This window comes from Spea bombifrons, chromosome 5 (genome assembly GCF_027358695.1).
Source record: "Spea bombifrons isolate aSpeBom1 chromosome 5, aSpeBom1.2.pri, whole genome shotgun sequence".
In the NCBI taxonomy this organism is placed as follows: Eukaryota; Metazoa; Chordata; class Amphibia; order Anura; family Pelobatidae; genus Spea; species Spea bombifrons.
Genome location: NC_071091.1, coordinates 2213848 through 2234833, shown reverse-complemented (window position 1 = coordinate 2234833; position 20986 = coordinate 2213848). Strand labels below are relative to the sequence as shown.

The following is a 20986-nucleotide window of genomic DNA, read 5'->3' as shown; positions in this document are numbered from 1 at the left end:
AGAGCATGTCAGGATGGCCGAGCGGTCTAAGGTGCTGCGTTCAGGTCGCAGTCTCCTCTGGAGGCGTGGGTTCGAATCCCACTTTTGACATCGTATTTTTCTAATGATGAAGAAAGAACATTTAAACTGCACAGAATATTGACAAATTCATAACGGAATCCGGTGTGTTCCACAAAATCACAAGAGCAAGTCAGGATGGCCGAGCGGTCTAAGGCGCTGCGTTCAGGTCGCAGTCTCCTCTGAAGGCGTGGGTTCAAATCCCACTTCTGACATCATATTTATCTAATGATAAAGAAAGAACATTTAAACTGCACAGAATATTGACAAATTCATAACGGAATCCGGTGTGTTCCACAAAACCACAAGAGTAAGTCAGGATGGCCGAGCGGTTTAAGGCGCTGCGTTCAGGTTGCGGTCTCCTCTGGAGGCGTGGGTTCAAATCCCACTTCTGACATCATATTTTTCTAATGATGAAGAAAGAACATTTAAACTGCACAGAATATTGACAAATTCATAACGGAATCCGGTGTGTTCCACAAGACTGCAACAGCAAGTCAGGATGGCCGAGCGGTCTTAAGCGCTACGTTCAGGTCGCAGTCTCCTCTGGAGGCGTGGGTACGACTCCCACTTCTGACATCGTATTTTTCTAATGATGAAGAAAGAACATTTAAACTTCACAGAATATTGACAAATTCATAACGGAATCCGGTGTGTTCCACAAAACCACCAGAGCAAGTCGGGATGGCCGAGCGGTCTAAGGCGCTGCGTTCAGGTCGCAGTCTCCTCTGGAGGCGTGGGTTCAAATCCCACTTCTGACATCATATTTTTATAATGATGAAGAAAGAACATTTAAACTGCACAGAATATTGACAAATTCATAACAGAATCCGGTGTGTTCCACAAACCACAAGAGCATGTCAGGATGGCCGAGCGGTCTAAGGTGCTGCGTTCAGGTTGCAGTCTCCTCTGGAGGCGTGGGTTCGAATCCTACTTTTGACATCGTATTTTTCTAATGATGAAGAAAGAACATTTAAACTGCACAGAATATTGACAAATTCATAACGGAATCTGGTGTGTTCCACACACCACAAGAGCAAGTCAGGATGGCCGAGCGGTCTAAGGCGCTGCGTTCAAGTCGCAGTTTCATCTGGAGGCGTGGGTTCGAATCCAACTTCCGACATCATATTTTTCTAATGATAAAGAAAGAACATTTAAACTGCACAGAATATTGACAAATTCATAACGGAATCCAGTGTGTTCCACAAAAACAGAAGAAAAAGTCAGGATGGCCGAGCGGTCTAAGGCGCTGCGTTCAGGTCGCAGTCTCCTCTGGAGGCGTGGGTTCGAATCCCACTTCTGACATCATATTTTTCTAATGATGAAGAAAGAACATTTAAACTGCACAGAATATTGACAAATTCATAACGGAATCTGGTGTGTTCCACAAAACCACAAGAGCAAGTCAGGATGGCCAAGCGGTCTAGGGTGCTGCGTTCAGGTCGCAGTCTCCTCTGGAGGCGTGGGTTCAAATCCTACTTCTGACATCATATTTTTCTAATGATGAAGAAAGAAAATTTAAACTGCACAGAATATTGACAAATTCATAACGGAATCCGGTGTGTTACACAAACCCACAAGAGGAAATCAGGATGGCCGAGCGATCTAAGGCGCTGCGTTCAGGTCACAGTCTCCTCTGGAGGCGTTGGTTCGAATCTCACTTCTGACATCATAATTTTCTAATGATGAAGAAAGAACATTTAAACTGCACAGAATATTGACACATTCATAACGGAATCCGATGTGTTCCACAAAACCACAAGAGCAAGTCCGGATGGCCGAGCGGTCTAAGGCGTTGCGTTCAGGTCGCGGTCTCCTCTGGAGGCGTGGGTTCAAATCCCATTTCTGACATCATATTTTTCTAATGATGAAGAAAGAACATTTAAACTGCACAGAATATTGACAAATTAATAATGGAATCCAGTGTGTTCCACAAAACAAATTCATAACGGAATCCAGTGTGTTCCACGAAACCAGGAGAGCAAGTCAGGATGGCTGAGCGGTCTAAGGCGCTGCGTTCAGGTCGCAGTCTCCTCTGGAGGCGTGGGTTCGAATCCCACTTCTGACATCATATATTTCTAATGATGAAGAAAGAACATTTAAACTGCACAGAATATTGACAAATTCATAACGGAATCCGGTGTGTTCCACAAAACCACAAGAGCAAGTCAGGATGGCCGAGCGGTCTAAGGCGCTGCGTTCAGGTTGCAGTCTCCTCTGGAGGTGTGGGTTCAAATCCCACTTCTGACATCATATTTTTCTAATGATGAAGAAAGAACATTTAAACTGCACAGAATATTGACAAATTCATAAGGGAATCCGGTGTGTTTCACAAACCCACAAGAGTAAGTCAGGATGGCCGAGCGGTCTAAGGCACTTCTGACATCATGTTTTTCTAATGATGAAGAAAGAACATTTAAACTGCACGGAATATTGACAAATTAATAATGGAATCCGGTGTGTTCCACAAAACAAATTCATGACGGAATCCGGTGTGTTTCACAAAAGCACAAGAGTAAGTCAGGATGGCCGAGCGGTCTAAGGCGCTGCGTTCAGGTCGCAGTCTAATCTGGAGGCGTGGGTTCAAATCCCACTTCTGACATCATATTTAAACTGCACAGAATATTGACAAATTCATAACGGAATCTGGTGTGTTTCACAAAACCACAAGAGCAAGTCAGGATATCCGAGCGGTCTAAGGCGCTGCGTTCAGGTCGTAGTCTCCTCTGGAGGCGTGGGTTCGAATCCCACTTCTGACATCATATTTTTCTAATGATGAAGAAAGAACATTTAAACTGCACAGAATATTGACAAATTCATAACGGAATCCGGTGTGTTCCACGCACCACAAGAGCAAGTCAGGATGGCCGAGCGGTCTAAGGCACTGCGTTCAGGTCGCAGTCTTCCCTGGAGGCGTAGGTTCGAATCCCACTTCTGACATCATATTTTTCTAATGATAAAGAAAGAACATTTAAACTGCACAGAATATTGACAAATTCATTAGGGAATTCGGTGTGTTCCACAAATCCACAAGAGCAAGTCAGGATGGCCGAGCGGTCTAAGGCGCTGCGTTCAGGTCGCAGTCTCCTCTGGAGGCGTGGGTTCAAATCCCACTTCTGACATAATATTTTTCTAATGATGAAGAAAGAACATTTAAACTGCACAGAATATTGACAAATTCATAACGGAATCCGGTGTGTTCCACACACCACAAGAGCAAGTCAGGATGGCCGAGCGGTCTAAGGCGCTGCGTTCAGGTCGCAGTCTCCTCTGGAGGCGTGGGTTTGAATCCCACTTCTGACATCATATTTTTCTAATGATAAAGAAAGAACATTTAAACTGCACAGAATATTGACAAATTCATAACGGAATCTGGTGTGTTCCACACACCACAAGAGCAAGTCAGGATGGCCGAGCGGTCTAAGGCGCTGCGTTCAGGTCGCAGTCTCCTCTGGAGGCGTGGGTTTAAATCCCACTTCTGACATCATATTTTTCTAATGATGAAGAAAGAACATTTAAACTGCACAGAATATTGACAAATTCATAACGGAATCCGGTGTGTTTCACAAGACCACAAGAGCAAGTCAGGATGGCCGAGCGGTCTAAGGCGCAACGCCAGAAGTGAACATCAGAAGTGACATCAAACGCAACGTTTGATGTCACTTCTGACATCATATTTTTCTAATGATGAAAAAGGAACATTTAAACTGCACAGAATATTGACAAATTCATAACGGAATCCGGTGTGTTTCACGAAACCCCAAGAGCAAGTGAGGATGGCCAAGCGGTCTAAGGCCCTGTGTTCGGGTCGCAGTCTCCTCTGGAGGCGTGGGTTCAAATCCCACTTCTGACTTTTTTCAAAAGATGAAGAAAGAACATTTAAACTGCACAGAATATTGACAAATTAATAATGGAATCCGGTGTGTTCCACAAAACCACAAGAGCAAGTCAGGATGGCCGAGCGGTCTAAGGTGCTGCGTTCAGGTCGCAGTCTCCACTGGAGGTGTGGGTTCAAATCCCACTTCTAACATCGTATTTTTCTAATGATGAAGAAAGAACATTTAAACTGCACAGAATATTGACAAATTCATAACGGAATCCGGTGTGTTCCACAAAACCACAAGAGCAAGTCAGGATGGCCGAGCGGTCTAAGGCGTTGCGTTTGGGTCGCGGTGTCACAAAATTATATCAGTGGGGAAGAACCCTTTGGTACTTGGGTAGACGTTTCCTTCTATATAAGAACTGTAATTGGCTAGAATTTAGACCCGGGTCTTATTTATTACATATTAAAATATATAATATGTAATACATTATATATATATTAATATATATATATAAAGTTAATATTATAAAATATAGATTTTATTATATTAATAATTGAATTATAACATTTATGATGAAATAAGACTTAATATACTTTATAAATATATATATATACTGTATATATATATATATATATATATATATATATATATATATATATGTGTTTATATATATATATGTGTGTATATATATATATGTATATGTATTAGAAGGTGTTGTGTTTAGTTTATTTATTACAAAATTGTTATTTTTTTAATTCAGAATATTTACAAAATTATTGAGGTTGAACTTTTGTCTAAATGAGATTGTGCCATTTCCCTTTTCCTTTAAGATTTTTGTTTTCGTGCCTTATCGTCGTGAAGAAAACTACAATGTATTGTCTTTTTGCTGTCGTGTGCCGCGTTTCCGTTTCAGAGATGGCGATAAGGAAGGAGTTAAAGGGATAACAGCAGATTCTGATAACTGTCTTAGGAAGGTCAAAAGCCTTGTGACCGAGGTCAAAAAAATATATTTATAATATGGCTAAGACATAACTAATGATCCTATTATAACACTAAATGTCAGTAAAATACATGAATTTGCTTTTTTTTAACAAAGCGTTATATTTCACAGATTACAAATTGTATCTTATTTTATTTAAAGGTCATTGTTTTTGAACTGATTTGAACATTTTCATTTTATATATATATATTTTTTTATAAAAAGTTAGAAAGAAAACTAGATATTGGTTAAAATAAAACCAGCTATAGTACCAAGTAATCTGGATCTGGCTAGACAAACAATATTTAAAATAGTATTATTTTTTTGTAAAAAACCCCATAATAACCTTAAAAATAATTTACATAAAAAAAAAACTCATATAAGATATTTAATCCCCTTTCAGCTAACAAATACACGTAAAAGGATGGAGTAAAGTTATTTTAAGGGTGTTGGGTGACCTCCCAGAAGAGCAGAATGGAAGAAAAGTTGTGTGTTACAGATGAGAATTTTCTTCTGATTCACAACCAGGGATGTGAAGGAATGTAAAAAAATGTGTTCGCTTTCATAGCAAGCGACTGTTCCGAATTTGCAAGGACAGTCCTGGCAACTGAATCATTTATGGCATGCATTGACTGCTTTTGGCATGGTGCTTATGGAGGTGAAGATGGATCGTTCTGTGCTCTAAAGGCAGCGATCAACGCATGAAGCAGGCAGCCTAAAATGGTTGGTTGCTACTACGCCGTCAGTAATGAACAGGCCCGGACTGACCATCCGGTACACAGGAAAGGGTAGATTCGCTTTTGTAGCCTACGACTCCCATTAGCCAGGCTGATGATGATGAAGGTCGCAGTAGCTGTAGTCCACAAGAGCGGGTGCGCCTGGTGCAAAAAAGGGGCATACTTCTGAAGATGCGCAAGTTCCTTTGCTACATTTATGGCTTTTAACCCTGCATTATGTGTGCCTACCCTGCTATAAGTCAAGTCGTGTCAGGTGATCGTGAGACGCCATAAGCCCTGTAACCTGTAACTTCCAAAAACATGTTTTTGCATAAGGGCCTAAATATACCGTATTTGAGATATTATTGTAAGGTCTCTACCTGCAGGAATAAATCCGACCCAAAGCTCAAAGCGGAAAATAACAGCTGTGCCTGAATTCCTCCGTTTCCAATGTGTTCCTCATCAGTGGTCGGACGGAGCAGATGTTACCACACCCACTGTAACAACTACACGTTACGAACTACAACAAGGTGGGAGGGCAGCCTGAGAGCCCCCCGGTTTAAAAGGTTAAACTGAGGAAGTGATGATGTAATCATCTTTAATCATGTTGTGTGTTAGACATTTTTGGTACCCACCCCAAATTTAGCGTTGTAATTTGTGCAATAAATGTCATGTTAACGTGCTCTATTTCCCTGAAGCAAATACAATGTTTGTAAAGGGGTCTTATTGCCATGGAAACCAGGTATTCTAGTTTGATTGTGCTAGCTCACTGATTTACCTATACATTATATAGGGGCCTGCTCACTAATTTATCTTTACATTATACAGGGTGCTGGTCACTGATTTATCTATACATTATACAGAGGCCGGTCACTGATTTAACTATACATTATACAGGGGGCCGGTCACTGATTTATCTATACATTATACAGGGGCCGGCTCGCTGATTTAACTATACATTATACAGGGGCCGGCTCACTGATTTAACTATACATTATACAGGGGCCGGCTCACTGATTTATCTATACATTATACAGGGGCCGGTCACTGATTTATCTATACATTATACAGGGGGCCGGTCACTGATTTATCTATACATTATACAGGGGCCGGCTCGCTGATTTATCTATACATTATACAGGGGTAGGTTCGCTGATTTATCTATACATTATACAGGGGCCGGCTCGCTGATTTAACTATACATTTTACAGGGGCCGGCTCACTGATTTATCTATACATTATACAGGGGCCGGCTCGCTTTTTTAACTATACATTATACAGGGCCTGGCATGCTGATTTAACTATACATTATACATGTCCCGGCACGCTGATTTAACTATACATTATACAGGGGCCGGCTCACTGATTTATCTATACATTATACAGGGGCCGGCTCACTGATGTTTGTATCTGTGAGCAATTTTGTTTCTGACAATAGGTTAGTTTCATGTATATAGAAATAATTTTGTTTTCTAGACGATTGAATTCTTAGAAAATTCGGTATCGGTAGTTTTTTTAAATCCATAATTTTATTGCTTCAAATTGATATAAATTTAAACAAGAAATGCAATCTGTTTTGTAAAACATAGTAACATTGTTACAAAGGATTTCAGACAAAATATACCTAACGTGGTGTTATACTGACCTCTACTGGACGTTCTAGGAACTGTAATTACTGAAAACATTCTAGAACATGAAAAAGGGACATGGATTAAATGATTTATCCACTTTACCTCGCTGTTATCTCTACTCTGCTAAATTTAACACCTTTTCTAACTAAATGCAACATTAGAAGCATCATCCCTGGTCCAGCTGAATGTCCAAACCGTTCCCAGAAATGATTCTTTAATCTTGTAAAATTTTACCTTATCTGTAATTTCTCCCAGGAACACTTAATTGTCATGTGACACAACCGTGGTAACGCTTCAGTGGCAAGAATAAAATGATAGATGTGACACTAGAGACTACAATTAACAGATAATTAAACAGATGTTTTAGACAAGCGCGCCAACCGATCTCCTTAAAAAGTGGCCTAGGTTTTGTCCTCATGACACGAAGGGTGATTCGAATGGAATATATCACAAGGTCAGATCTCTATGGTTTTTGAGGGCCCTCAGGGGCAGTAGGGATGGCAGCTTTAGCGGGGCATTAATCAAGGTGGAGCCAAGCCTGAACCCAGCATGGCGTGCCGAACCCGCGCATGATGACCCAGGATAACTCGGGTGGGTGGCTTGAACCCCACTCTATACACTACATGTATATCGCTAGATAACCATATCGATAACAAAGAGAGGACATTGGGGTAATAAAAGCCACCTAGTGGCCCCACTCCTTCTGTTCCACCGAGTAACACTAATGTTAAAATAACCCTATGGGGTGTATGATTATGTAATGTAATGATATGTTGCCCTAAAGAAACATGTTCTTTGACATTGATGGATTACTTATCAACAAAATGATGACCGCCCCATGCTGCAAACGATAATTAAGTAACTAACATTTGATACAAACAGCTTCTTTTCATAAAGTACGAGATTTAGCCCAAAATCTATTACCCGACGCGCTCATCAGATACATTCAATAATAACCTAAGGGAGTTTCCATTGTGTGTTTTCATTCCCTGTCCTTTAATGGGTTAAGTGGCGTTTTTTTTTCTCAAGGAAAATGAGATGTAAATTGTCTGTAACAATGATGTAAAGTCAGAATGCAGCCATCCTACCCTGGAAATTACGAGAGGATTAGAAACAGATGTCCTCCGCCAATTGCCCAAAACAGCGCTGTTTTGACCCAGAATGAAATGCATTTAGTGTGTCATTCGAGGACTAACATTATTTATAAGGGTCATTCGAAAAGAGGAAGCCGGCGTTCGCCATGCCAACGTCTTTCGGGATGCTGCGTTGCGAAATACTTGAAAGTCTCTGGGAGTCGCCGCCGGCGTTGACATAATCTGTTTAAAATATAAAAATATCTATCTCAGCAAAACACGTTTTTTTGAAAGGCGAAGGTAATTATTTCAGCAACCTTGTCCTTATAACTTCCATGAAATGATCTTGGAATGGAAGCTTGACATAAAGGACGGTCTGCGGACGGGGGATTAAGTAACGCGTGTCGATCGAAGGCCTTGAGTGGCAAATGGATGAGATCATTTAAGGCAAGAAGGGAGAGGTTCGCTGGAGACAGGGATCCGACATAATTAAATCATCCGTCCGAGCCCGCCAATTGTCTTCATGCGCTCACCTTTTTTAAAAGCCACAGCCGTGGGCAGCGTGCCCGTACATTCCGTGGCCGTATCGTGTAGAACGGCGCATGTTATCCGAGCCGCGCTTAGCTATGTAGCATTTGTTTAGAAAACACAGAAGGAAAAATACGGTTCTTGAGAAGGTTCCGTCAGATGTGGAATTGTTGTCCCCAAAGAGCTTTCTGCTTTTTTTTTTTTTTCTTTTTCATCGAGCGCCAACATAACCAAAGAAAATCAGAATATGTATCGTTTTGACCGATACAATTTAGTCCATGTTCGGCTTCTCGAATTACTGCTTACTCGTTACTTGCTTGCTTACCCGAAGCAGATCCGACATCCAGAAAGGATTAGGGGAGGTTACGGTATCACGAGGAGCTTCCAACGTTCTCCACGCTTCGTCGGGAGCCGGAGATGTTTTTAGACTGCAAAGGTGGGCTTTGGGAGCGTCTCGAGGAAACAAAACTCCCGTAGCATCATACCTGCTAACTGTCTGGATGAGACGCTTGAAGTATTAACCCTTTAATTGCCCATTGGGAAGGTTCTATGCCAAATAACTCTATTTCTAGCCCTAATGGAAACCCTGACCTGTCATCCTTTAAAATACACTTAATAGAGCAACCTGGATTCAAGCAGGCATATCAACCATACCACAAAACAAAGCAAGGATTCAGCGCATACCCAGCGAATACCATTCAAAAAACATCTATCCGCGGCATAAATATTGGGGATTCCGTCACACTTTATGACCGTATATGGCTTCGGCGGCCACTACGTCAAATTACCCCAAGCTTGTCGATTCCGATCTAATTTTTCCCGGCTATGTTGCTTACCGAGGAGCTGAATCAGTGGGACTGCACCTTAACCCCGCTGACACTCTCAAGCAACTTAAAGCCTTCTCTGGACTCCATTAATGAGGCTCCTGTGTGGCAGGTGGGGGGTTAACCCTCAGGTTTGGTCAGAACCTGCAAATATTCACAAAAAATATACAGAAAGGGGAGCGCGACCTAAAAAAGCTTAAACGGCATAAAAATTCAGATTCCAGGGTTGCTGAACCATAGCAGGAACAAAATGACCCATTGGAAGTCTTTTATATGATTCTGGGGGGGTAGGAGAGAAAGGACTCAGCGCAGGACTGTGTGACCCCGAGAATCTGCCCCTTCACCCTGAGATTGGGGCAAAACCCCTGAGCATTTCCGGGTACACAAAACACTCTGCTGAAAATCATATTTTACACCCTATTTAATATATTATAATTATTTGACATTCCGCCGAGTCACCAATTATCAAGGAATGAACGCCTTTCAATAAAGCAAATACTAAAACATATTTACGGATCCAATATTTCTTTATTGTACCATTTTATCATTTATTCAGCTTATACTATGCTGTTCTTTGGGGGGGGGGGAAATGGGGGTTTGTTATCTTGTCAAAGTCAAGACAGAATTAATACAAAAATCATTACAAAATATTCCGTATTGGTTTTGAGAAATTAAAGATTAGGGACCACCCTGTGCACCCTGATCGTTTCCATTACCAAGTCTCAAAGTATTTGATACGATGATTAATATGATAAGAAAAGAATACTTACGGTCGTTTTCCGTAACCCTGTGCTTGCAAATTGTTTCCATTATGCATAGATCAAATTTCATGCTTTACAATGAGAACGTCTACCCTGAATTTTATCTTTTTAATCCTTTTTTAAATAAGTAAACATTGGCCAGAATATTGTTGGAATTTGTTGTTCATACCTAGCAGATTAAAAAAAAATAAAAAAAATATTGGGTATAAATCCATGAGTTGCTGCACGAGATCATCTTTATATGTCTTCGGATTTAAATTCCTTAAAAAAAAAAAAACATAATAAAACACAGTCCAGGCGAATATCATGCGGTAAATGGGATTATACGGTGGGAGTGGAATGTTTGTGTAAATCAACGGGATGAATTATACTCACAAAAGAACAAATGTAACCTGGGACTAAATAGGATTCTCATTGCTTTTCTAGACTTAAAACACGGAGTCTTGTGATTTAGCAGGTTGCTTATCTGTTGACGCTGGCAGGGATGACTCTGACATCTCAGAACGTGCATTCAACCTCAACAACGCCAAGAAAAAGCACCTGCCTGGAGCTTAGAACGTTCTCCGGGACCCTCGAGATTTGGGTAATCAAACGGCTAACGAGGAATCTTTGGCGCGTTGCTTTCCCATCCTGCCAGTAGAAACCTCGGTTGACCTGCAGGATCCAAACAGTTGGCCTCTCTTGACCCACTTCTGCTAATTGTCCTAGAAGGCTGTCAGCTCTTCAAAGACCATTGTTGGACGTTCCTGACCATTTTGCAAATCTTTTATGAATACAGTTCCCAATTATTTTTATACGCTGCTCATTGAATTACTTTTACATTGAATTTTTTAACGTGGAGTCTGCTGAAGCTAAAACCCTGTCTTCCATGGTTCTTCTTTGACCATGTCCTTCCAATGCTTGATGTAGGATCTCTACTCAAATTGTCTTAACATATCTGAGCCTTTAGCGGTCCAAGACTTTTAGGATATGATACAGTTGGAACAGCTTTTTAAGAACTTAGTGATCCCTTCTTCATATCAAAGGTCTTGGAGGCATCTTCTCTATCAATATATTGACCAATAAAAGTTATCACGACCTTCTAACGATTCCATGTTCTCTGAGACCAATGAGACGATATCAGAAAAGCTCCGGTATTGAATCTTGTGCATTTTTAACTAATCAAGGAGAAGATCGAACCCATAGTCAAACTTTTTATTGGGCCAACACAGAAAAGACGTAGAATCATCTAAAGAAGAGGTCCCAAAAGCTTACGCAATATATTTTTTTTTTCTGCGTTGGCCCAAGAAAATACTTGAAGCACACGCTAAGTCAAGCACGTAGTAAAATGAATTTATTGGTGGTCATATAACGCCTACGTAAGTTTTGGCCAACATTCGGCTGTCGTCGGGGCATACACCGAGGTTCTTGGACAATTGTAAGCTCATATTTGAAGGACTTGGCAGGTCAGTCTGTCTCTATCTCATAGCACCTCTTCTATATAATGATCCGTCCCATATTTCCTTAAGTTTACTGGTCCAATAACAGTTTTCACCTTCGACTGAAGACTCCATTTGGAATCCCAAGAAGCGAATGAGCCAATGATTAAGCGTCCTTTGGGGCAAAAAAACGCATTAGGAGGTTGTCTTTTTATCCATGTCCCCTCATTGTTAGGGTCCCCTCATTGTCAAACAGTCTTACGGAATCCTTGGGCCAGGTATGTTGGTGGCTTTTACCGTCTCTGGGTTTTTTCTTCGTAAAACATGAATATTTAAAAGTTCAAATTTACAAAAACAAATACTTTAATGCCCACTACTGAGTAGAGAGAGATTAAACCAGGGGAAACTGGCTTATTAATGACATTAGAAATGATGTTTTCATTTCTACGTCTCTCCATATTTTTTCATACACAAAGCTGTTAGGGCAGGAAAGATGGATTTCAATAAAACTGCGTTACAGCTTTCAAAATAATCAAATTTTGACCGATCCCTTATTTTTTCTATTTTTCTTTTTCAGACTTGGAATCCGTAGGACAATTCTCACCGATGATTCATTTCGACTTAAAAAGGAATGCGGATTAACAAGTCGTTGTCATTGAAGACAGCACCTAATATAAGTTTGGACAAAGCGCAAATATTACAAGAGATTCGCCCAGGTTACCGTTTTCCATTCATTAGAGATATTACAACAATAAGACATAATTAAGATATATATAAATATAATTAAATTCAGATGTTTCGCATCTCCGACGGAATCGTGGAAAATACAGAACGGAATTTTCAGGCAATGTTTTTTTGAGACGGCAAAAGAACGGCCAAGAAACGTTAAAATGGATCATTATCATAGGGAATCGGGGATGACTTTTTTTTGGATGTATAGATAAGACAAGCCCCGTAAAAATATGACTCAATTAGCCAAACATCTTTTAACAATTGATCTATTTTTTTTTTTTTTTTAACTTAAAGCGTGAATTAAGTGTAAAAAATGCGATTTATATTATCTTGAAATATTTGAGGATAACGCATATGCCTTAAAAATATCTAGTTCCTGTTACCGCTAAGAATCAAGGGCATGAGACGTTCGACGAGACAACCCAATGTTTTTGGAACGAGAAATGATGGACAAAATAAAACAAAGAATTTCCAGAATTAGGTGTTCTGGCGGGTTATAAAAAAAAGCAACATTTCTGAAATCTGCTGGGAACAGATATTTTCATTTTGCATATGGTTCAACCTATAGAGGGATATTCCAAACTCTGAAAAAATAAATGTTAGACTTAAACCGGATTTAGGGTCTTCGCGGTATTTAGAAATTATAAATTGCTGGATGAGCTAAATAATGACCTGAAGTTCTCTCCTTTCTCATTCTTGCATTATGTGTATAGCATGGATCGGCGGGATTATTCCTCTCTATTAAGTTATCTCTCCTCTATTAAGTTGCTGATTGTTGCTGATTGGCTCAGGCAGCCTTTGTGTGGGTGGAGGAGGGGGAAGGGAGAGACGTTCAGGATAGGAAATTGATCAGATAATAGAAGCGCTGATATCATAGGACACAGATCTCAGAGACATTTGGAAACAAAAGAAATGCAAAATATTGTAAGTGATTGGCCGACAAAAAACACAAACTATAGATAAATCAAATTCATTTTTTGTGCTAAAATCTGTAATGTTTTCCGCTCAGTGCCTTAACTCGGGGTTATAGAATACTCGTCCGCCAAATTCCAAAGAACATTTTAGTATTTGTGATTTTTCCTTCCAATTAAGCCTTTAATAATTTTTTTAAATAATGAGAAAATGAAGTTCAGGAAACCCTCGCAGAGGCCAAAGACAATGGACGGAATATATAAAGGAGGGGGAAAAAAACCCAGGAAACGTTGGAAATTAAATAAAACTAATACAGAAAGGGAATGCCAGGGACATAAACCAAAAGCGTAAGGAAGAATCATTAGCAAGAAAGACTTGTTGACCAACAGACATCGTAAATTGTTGGCTTCCAATATGGTCAGAGGAAATGGTTGTTATGACATCATAAGTGATTTCAGTGAATAACCGGTAAATGTTTTCTTCAATTCACGCCATCATGATTATCTTTAACTATTAGATGCAGTCAGTGGCGTAGATATTTTTGGTGCTGCCCTAGGTCTAAGCCCAAAAAGCATCACGAGTCGCCACCCAACCCCCATCAACAAAGCATCCTTCTTTTGAGCACAAGGATATGATGTCACATCCTGGTGTTCTGTATCCTAAAAGTCCTCCAAAGCCAATCAACAAAATATATCTAATGTGTAAGCCCATGGAGCAGGTCCTAGTCCTTGGATAAGATTAGGGGACGGAGATTTGCTTTTTAATTCAATGTCACCTTTTCTACAAAAAAAAAAAAACAACTAATATTTTGATTCCACCCGTTAGAGGAATACCAAACTCGGATGATATTTTTGGAACTGTTGGACATATTTTATAAACTGTAGAGGACTTACGTGCCAAATGCTCCAGTTAAACCAGTTCCCGAGTGATTGAAGGTGCTAGATCCTCACGGTGATTTACTTCACTCTTTATTTGGGACTTTCCAATTGTCTCCATAAGCCTCGCAACCATTAGTGTCTGTATTTACACGGAATGGAATGGGGATTTTAACGATTTCCTGAAGTTCTTCCGTGAAATAGGTTTTTGGATTGGGGCCTGTGTTATGGTTGGGTGGATTACCAGTGACTCGTTGGCAGAATTTGCGAATGTGCGTGTGATTAATTCTTTTCAATATGTCATCATGGCTTTAGCGAGATTTTCCCAAAACCCAATTCTTGCGCACCCTTTAAGAAAATATATATATATAATATAATATAACATACTGGCATAATGGCCGTAAGACTTTTTGACAACTGGATCAAGTTAAGGAACCTTGAAATAAAATGGTTGGTATCATAAAGTGCCACCAGACTTTAAAATAGCAATGGCTTCTTGTGAAGAATTTAAAGGGAAATTTCCACAAATTTGAGAAAACAGCGTGTACTTAGGAACTTACAAGCTGCTTTCTTATTGGCAAACTGATCTGGTCGCCGACCGCCACGTGTTGCTCCTGCAAGGTCAATAGGGAACCTTAACTGGTGTGTTCCTGGTTACAGGAGCAGGGAGAGAAGATTAGTCTGCATCTTATTGGCTGGAGAGTTTGATTACATCATCAGCCGTATCAGTCGGACAACTAGAGACAATGAGGTATGGACTTTGTTTTCAAAAAGTATAAATGGGAGATGAATAATAAGCCAATGTTATTTTCTGATGAAAGTCTCCTCAGCCTCCATATGATGAAGGTGACAAAGTCTCATAACCAGATCGTTGACTTCATGGACTAAAAATGTTCCCATACGTTTTTTTTTTTTTTTATCATACCTTCGGCCTGGGGTGATTAACCCCCCAGTGTCCTGCCATGCAATGGTCCAGTCACAAGACAGATGTTCAACATCCTCAATCACCCTATTTATGCTATAGGTAGAGCGCCGGCTCAGCACGGCCTCCACAGCGCCTTCTATTGTACCGGAGATGCCGACCATGGAAGTGGAGGGTACCGGGGCTCTGCCATAGGTTCGGGCCTAGGGTGGCTCCAAATTTAAGTACACAGAGCTCTAACCTTTGGATTTACCTATTTCTTATGGTTAAATTTAGGCCATTTTAACCTTGATGTTGAAACCTAGGAATTGATGGAACCTCTGAGATCTTGAAAGCTTATTTTACTCTACATCCTATTCTGTCACCGTTGGTCTCCTAAAAGGGATCACAAACTTTTCTAGCCTCACCTTCTAAGAATTCAACGAATTAAAAGATCCAGTAAAAAGCAAATAGATCCCACCGATGAAAAACAATATTTAAAAACAGTTTTCACAAAAAAAAAATCATCAGTTGTGGAATTATTGGTGGAATCTAGTTGCTTTTAAGTGGGTGTGGGTTAAAAGTGGGTTTAAGTGTCTAATTTCTTTCCTTCTATAAATGTTGTTTGAGTTTATTTTTATTTTTTCATTTCCAATCCAGTAGCCGTCTCACGTGAGGTTGAAATTACAAACTATAGACTTGAAACGTTAAAAGTCACCGGAAACGGTCGATTTCCAGCACCCAAAATTATTGGGTTCTAATAATTAAATGATTATTGTTTCTTTTATTATTTTTTTTCATAATAGCAATATGTTTTTGTAACCTGTTTAGTACATTATTTGTCTCTTATAAGTTCAGTTTCCATCTCTAAACCATTTATTCAGAAAATGAAATATAAAATGGTTGGAAACCTCGAAATATTTGTAAAACTGGGTTTGTGGATATCTAAGCATTCATTGTTTTGCTGGTTGCTTGTGTTTAGAAAAATGATATTTTTAAATGCTTGAAGATGTCTGAAAGATATACATTTCTGTCCAAACAAAGTATATGGCACTCACATGTCAAATGAGGGTATTTACCTAAAATAAATTAGAATGAAATACTTTACAGAAGTTTCAAATTATTCAGTAGAGGCCCCAAAAATGAGTCCCCGAGAACCGAGCCTTTTTTACTTTCCAAATCTAATAATATTTGTTTAAATTATAATGAAATAAATTTGTTTGATTTATACAGTATGCTGGTATAATACCTTCTCCCAATCGTTGTAGCATTCAGTACTTTAACCAGTTTAGAGTCTCTAGCAGCTGAAAAGTAGTGGAACTGAAGCAAAAATCACTTTAATCTCACCTTGGAATATGGTGGAAATTCTAATTAAAAGGCAGTTTGGCAAATATATATTGTTTTTTTTTCAATCTCTTTTCCGGGGCAAGAAGGCCCGAGGGGCAGGGGGCTATTGCCAACAGATCGGAACGGGTCACACACCGAACGGGTCACACACCGAAACGGGTGTGTGAAGAATTTTGGACCAGCCCGTAGAGGTGGGATCGCAGCGAGGTCATGAAACACGAGGTTCTGACGGGGGAGTGGGTATGTATATGTATATGACATTGTATGTTTAAGTGTGTGTGAGCATGAATTTGCATATATAAGTGTGTGTAAGCATGATTGTGTATGTGTAAGTGTGTGTGTGAGCATGGATGTGTATGTGTAAGTGTGTGTGTGTGAGCATGGATGTGTATGTGTAAATGTGTGTGTGTGAGCATGGATGTGTAAGTGTCTGCTGGCATGAATGTGTAAACGTATGTGTTAGCAGGTGTAAGTGTGTGTTAGTGTAAGTATGTGTGTATGTAAGTGTTCATGTGTGTTAGCGTGTGTCTGTAAATTTGTAAAGTGTGTGTAAATTTGTGTAAGTGTGTCTGAGGGGGGGTGACAGGACCACTTGGTTTTACCTGCTCACCAGGCCAGAAGGTACCACTCCTCCCCGAGTTAGAGGTTACTTTTTTGAGTTTTTGTAATTTTTTTTACCATGTGATTCAAATATGTAAAGAAATAAGCAGGTGGATCAGATACTGACCTCAAGGCATAGGAACACCAAGGTATCTGTCCTTCATGAGCACCAGGACGCGGCGCAAGCAACTGAACAGAAGACCACTGATGCCATGTACACTAACCGGACTCTGAGACTGGCGGTCACTTCCATCGATTTCAAATGCAGTGCTACAGAGCATGTGCAGAAATCATCATTAAGCCTAAATGTAACTATCAACCTAACTACTCGACCTTGCTCATGCAAGAGTTACTTATGAAGCAGGCTTTACTGAGAGGGTGGTAGATAAGTGGAACAGCCTCCCAGCAGAAGTGGTAGAGGGTAATACAGTGAGGGTATTAAACATGCATGGGATAGACATACGGCTCCTGAATCTAAGACGAGACCAACGACTGATTAAGGTTTGAGTCTTTACAGCAGGAGAAACGGGCGACTAGACGAGTTAAATGTTATCCTTCAAAATGTGATGGAATTAATAGAAATTCATAATGTTTGTTAAATTAATAGACATTAATTGATCTTTTGGTGAGAGGTATTTGTATTCTCCTGACTGGAACAAGAGAGTGGGAATCGGGATTCTTTTTTGGGGGTCACTCCAATATCATGAGGCCGCTTTTCATATCCTAAAGGTAAAAAAAAGGCACCGATTAGAGAAAATTATTTTGAATTTGGATCTGTAAAAATATATTAATTTAAAATAAAGAGCCATACCAAGATTAATGAGAACACAGATAAGTAAAAAGTTAGGTTTTACAGCCAATCAGAAGGCATTTTTCAAATCATGATCGCTTAACAGGAAACGAACATATGCAAATAAATGTTTGTATGCCCCAAAATTGAATGATTGCTTAAATAATAATAATAATAATAATAATAATAATAATAATAATAATTATGATAATAATATTAATCCGTTAGGTCCTAGAAAAATAATTAAAAGTAATAAATAAAAAAAAAGTAAATGTGAATTTTCATATAAAACGGCCTTCCTTTGAACCTTTATTTTTATTTTTTTAAGAAAAGAACAATAAATTGAGCGATCGTCCATTCTGTTGACACATTTCTTAACAAAGAATTATGAACGGTTACAGAAACGTTTAGCAGATCGGACATCGTTCCATCACTCAAAATGTACATTTTTTTTTGAAGCCTCCCAGTGAGCGTTTTGGGTGGGTTGCCATGCCAATTATTAATTTGGACAAAGCCGGGGAATTATTTCAGAATAACCGCTAATTTTAGGTTCCGACTCCAAAAAAGGTGTATAGAAGAACTGAACTCTAGAAGAAATGTGTCGAACATCATGTTACTCGCTTTGATGGCTCTCTGTGATTTAATGTTTAATTCGGCTGATTTTATGGCAGGACACATTGTTCTGCATTCCATGACCTCCCCTTAATGGAAAATTACGTGGACAGATTTCAGTAAACTTTTTGAATGTACCGAAAATTCAATTATTCCCCAGATCTATGAGAAACGGTTTATATATTTGGATTGAGAATCAATAACGTTGTTCTTTTTTCAACTGAATTAAGAATTTTCATTTTTTTTTTAACGAAAATAATGTAATTTTAATCTTTTTCAATTAATATGAAATTTAAAATGATTTATATTAATTTTCAAGAGATTAATAAAACAACTGTTCTAGTATTAATAATAAAATTAATATTAAAACTATCGTCACAATGTCATTAATATAATGTAATATTTTGTAGATTGTTTTATGAAGTTTAGAATAGAAAGTTATATTTTTTTTGTAAAATTTTATTATTTAAAATGCTGTGTTTCGGCTGAACTTTGGGTTTTGGATTACGCAATGGGTTGAATCATGTATGAATCCTAAAAATGACACCTTGGTCAATTGAAAGAGACAAATCAGTACAAATTAGTAATTTTGTTATTTTAATGTACTTCTTTATATAAAAAACTGTTTATAAGCTACAGGCATGGGGAGTAGAGCTGGCTGAATAGTAAATGAGAGTTACCATGGAAACTTCCCATTTTTCACTCACTTTTGCCTGGCGCACCTGAAATATATACAAAATATTTCAGCCATGATGCTTTGGGCATTTTGGGCATTCGTTTCAGCTCACAAGGGGATCTTTGAACTCTGCGACTGGCCTATTTGTTATGGAGGCGGGATATGACATCATACACAGCGATCTATTTCTTAACTCCTTAAGGACAATGGGCGGTCCCTAAACCCATTGAAAACAATGCATTTTTTGCACTTTGTCATTAAGGGGTTAAGGGTGCTCGTCGCCTTTTATTGTATTTGGGATGCAGACCTTGAAGGGTGGTGGTTGGGGTCGCTGCCTTAGGTCGATCCCACAGGTAAACACATGGGCTGTTTGCCTATAAGACACAGCGCGACAGGATATGACATCATATCCCGACTTTCCATTGGAGGATGGAGAGCGCTGGGCGGTGGCTACAGAGATAGATAAACCTCTGATCTACCTATCTAGCTATAACATCATTTATTTTATTTGCTCTTTTAACCTCTGCTCTCGGTTCCACGTCAATTTTTTAATACTCTTTTTTTTTTTCGCCGGTGCACCAAAATGTAATACATGCTTTGGAAGTAAAACCATGAATATAAATCATTTCCCATAGAAATAGTTGCTGGGAATTCCTTTAGTATAATAACCTTTTTGTGCTTTAGTTAAAGAAAGCAGATTTTACTCTGAATCATCAACCTTTACAGAACATTTCCCACGAAAACAAATCACCTTGTTATTGTATTAATAAAATATTTGATAATCGACAACTGTTTCCCGGCGATTAAATTTCAATATCCAATATTGAATTTCGGCGCTAAGTGATGTGGTTATTTAAGGCCCCATCCATCAGAAACAGCTTTCTGTATTCCCATCCACATTAAATCCAAATCTGTCATTTAGCAGTTGGAAATTAAGGCGGAAAATGTATTAAAACCAAAAAAATAATTCAAAGAATGTTTATTAATCTCCACCAAAATGATTTTTTTTTTAAGGAAGAAGGTTCCTCCTGCATGTCACGTCGAGTCCAAGACTTCCCAGAAAGTTCAAGTAGCTGCGTTTTAAAAAAATGTTACTTGGTCCGTGACAAATCAAACTCGATTTGATTAAAAATAAACTGAAATAGAAAATAAAGATAGAAGTTTATAAAAATAGTAAGAAATGTGTTACATTTTTGAATAAGATTACAATAAGCGACTATGAATTTTTTTTAGAAAAAATAGCCATTATTTCGGTTATCAAAAAATAAATAAATTTGATATTAATATAATAAGTCAGAGGAGGGCTGGCACCTTCTGGCACTTTGCCCCTACCTGGGTAACTAACATACATACCGGTACAGATATTACCTCACACTTACACACTCCTACTAACACACTCATGCAAATACACACACACTCTAACACATACACATTCATGCTAACACATACACGTACATACACACACTCCCTCGCACACACACTTACACATACATACTAACAACACGCTTACACGTACACATTCATGCTAACCCAACCGATTGGAAGTGAATGGATCTTTCCCAGGCTGCTTCGCTGCAGTTGGTAGGGAGAATGAGGAGCGAGAGAGAAGTGTTGCTGCAGGTGGAAGAAATAATAGGTGATTTTTTGTCTCTACCGAAGGACGCAGCAAGATATTTCTTTATCTTCCCTGCTGCTGCTGAGGATCCCACAAGTGTCTGCTGCAAAGATCT

The 20986-nt window shown here is 39.1% G+C and overlaps 12 non-coding genes across 12 annotated transcripts; all 12 read left to right on the top strand.

The window, feature by feature from the left end:
• Nucleotides 1-7: 7 nt before the first annotated feature.
• Nucleotides 8-90, top strand: TRNAL-CAG (transfer RNA leucine (anticodon CAG)). The gene has a single exon. It is a non-coding gene; the product is annotated as a tRNA-Leu (tRNA).
• Nucleotides 91-189: 99 nt separating this feature from the next.
• Nucleotides 190-272, top strand: TRNAL-CAG (transfer RNA leucine (anticodon CAG)). The gene has a single exon. It is a non-coding gene; the product is annotated as a tRNA-Leu (tRNA).
• A 99-nt stretch (nt 273-371) lies between these two features.
• TRNAL-CAG (transfer RNA leucine (anticodon CAG)) lies at nt 372-454 on the top strand. Its single transcript has one exon. It is a non-coding gene; the product is annotated as a tRNA-Leu (tRNA).
• Nucleotides 455-735: 281 nt separating this feature from the next.
• TRNAL-CAG (transfer RNA leucine (anticodon CAG)) lies at nt 736-818 on the top strand. Its single transcript has one exon. It is a non-coding gene; the product is annotated as a tRNA-Leu (tRNA).
• Nucleotides 819-1097: 279 nt separating this feature from the next.
• Nucleotides 1098-1180, top strand: TRNAL-CAA (transfer RNA leucine (anticodon CAA)). Its single transcript has one exon. It is a non-coding gene; the product is annotated as a tRNA-Leu (tRNA).
• A 99-nt stretch (nt 1181-1279) lies between these two features.
• On the top strand, nt 1280-1362 carry TRNAL-CAG (transfer RNA leucine (anticodon CAG)). The gene has a single exon. It is a non-coding gene; the product is annotated as a tRNA-Leu (tRNA).
• A 680-nt stretch (nt 1363-2042) lies between these two features.
• On the top strand, nt 2043-2125 carry TRNAL-CAG (transfer RNA leucine (anticodon CAG)). The gene has a single exon. It is a non-coding gene; the product is annotated as a tRNA-Leu (tRNA).
• A 99-nt stretch (nt 2126-2224) lies between these two features.
• TRNAL-CAG (transfer RNA leucine (anticodon CAG)) lies at nt 2225-2307 on the top strand. Its single transcript has one exon. It is a non-coding gene; the product is annotated as a tRNA-Leu (tRNA).
• A 789-nt stretch (nt 2308-3096) lies between these two features.
• Nucleotides 3097-3179, top strand: TRNAL-CAG (transfer RNA leucine (anticodon CAG)). The gene has a single exon. It is a non-coding gene; the product is annotated as a tRNA-Leu (tRNA).
• Nucleotides 3180-3277: 98 nt separating this feature from the next.
• TRNAL-CAG (transfer RNA leucine (anticodon CAG)) lies at nt 3278-3360 on the top strand. The gene has a single exon. It is a non-coding gene; the product is annotated as a tRNA-Leu (tRNA).
• Nucleotides 3361-3458: 98 nt separating this feature from the next.
• Nucleotides 3459-3541, top strand: TRNAL-CAG (transfer RNA leucine (anticodon CAG)). The gene has a single exon. It is a non-coding gene; the product is annotated as a tRNA-Leu (tRNA).
• A 286-nt stretch (nt 3542-3827) lies between these two features.
• Nucleotides 3828-3910, top strand: TRNAP-CGG (transfer RNA proline (anticodon CGG)). Its single transcript has one exon. It is a non-coding gene; the product is annotated as a tRNA-Pro (tRNA).
• Nucleotides 3911-20986: the final 17076 nt, after the last annotated feature.